The following is a 1315-nucleotide window of genomic DNA, read 5'->3' as shown; positions in this document are numbered from 1 at the left end:
CAGTTAAAAGTCTCAGATGATAAGGAGTTGTTGGTGAAAATATAATGAAGCATCTCAAAAATGTTTTAACCACATTTTCACATTTTTCTGTGTAAAGGTTCATTATAAAAGAAGAGTCCACAAAGCCTGAGTAGCAGACCTGTGCTTCATCTTGACTTGAGGCATTTCAGGAGAAACTGTCTGCAATTACAACCCCAGGGAGCTTCCCGCAGAATAAATCTGATTTATTTATTGTCAAAACAGCTCAACTTTCTTTCACTTCAAGAGACCACTGTAATATACACAGTCTCATGGAATACTAATGACCATTTGAATGATAAAGAATCAATGTAAGTAACTAAGATGACTTTATTAAGATTACTTTATTGTCATGTAGTCACACGAAATGACTCTCCGCATCTGACTCATCCAGGTTGGCACCTGTTGAACACACACATGCACGGGGTGACACACTCATGGAGACAGATGCCATACACTGGAGCGGTGGGGCAGCCAATTACAGCGCCCGGGGAGCATGGGGGGTACGGAGCAGTGAGAGTAGGAATGGAAGTTATTGGAGGACCCACTCTAACCACAGAGCCTGAGAGGATGTGGGTACAGTGGGACACGTTAGGCCGGCGGCTTTCGATTTAATACCAAACATAGAACTGGTAGCAGAATAGTCGATAGAAAAAGTTTCACTCTTGGTTGTAAAGGACAGGGTCACAGCTCGAAGAAAGAGATATATATGCAGACTGTGTTCTGAAGACATGGCAGCAGTATGTCTGAGTTAGCAACGATCTGTTGGTAAACACACTCGTCCCTGGGTGGGCTCGAACCACCAACCTTTCGGTTAACAGCCGAACGCGCTGGCCGATTGCGCCACAGAGACTCTGTCAGCAGCGCAATTAACAATGCATAATATGAAAACATATCCCCGAATTGTTATCACCACAGAGACCATTTCCGTTCATGCCTTCCAGCTGTGTGAGGAGCATTACTGCCATCTACTGGACTGACTATTAAGCTGCTGGAGTTTTTCCTGCCGCAGCCTCTCAGGCACTGATAATGGTGCCTTTTTCTCTTCTTCTGTGATTATATTTGCAGAATACTTTACAGAGTCCTCTTAGTCTCTATTCAGATGTTGGTCCTCTCTATCTTTCATCCAGTTTGTTTGTCTCAGTACATGAAGACAGTCTGAGAGGTGAAAAGGTCAGAGGTCAGTCTGGATGTGCAGGAAAAGCAGCCTCATGGAGCTTCAGGGTTCTGTATAATATATAATGCATGATAATTGAAGTATTGTGTAAGATTATAATATGTGTTCAAAAGCTGGTTT

General features: G+C 43.2%; 1 non-coding gene across 1 annotated transcript; it reads right to left on the bottom strand.

Moving 5' to 3' along the window:
• Window positions 1–797: 797 nt before the first annotated feature.
• On the bottom strand, window positions 798–871 carry trnan-guu (transfer RNA asparagine (anticodon GUU)). Its single transcript has one exon. It is a non-coding gene; the product is annotated as a tRNA-Asn (tRNA).
• Between the last annotated feature and the right edge of the window lie 444 nt (window positions 872–1315).

This window comes from Leuresthes tenuis, unplaced genomic scaffold, assembly GCF_036924035.1.
Source record: "Leuresthes tenuis unplaced genomic scaffold, fLeuTen1.0.hap1 SCAF_17, whole genome shotgun sequence".
NCBI classification, from domain to species: domain Eukaryota; kingdom Metazoa; phylum Chordata; class Actinopteri; order Atheriniformes; family Atherinopsidae; genus Leuresthes; species Leuresthes tenuis.
The sequence above is the reverse complement of the archived record's forward strand: the minus strand, read 5'-3'. Positions and strand labels throughout refer to the sequence as shown.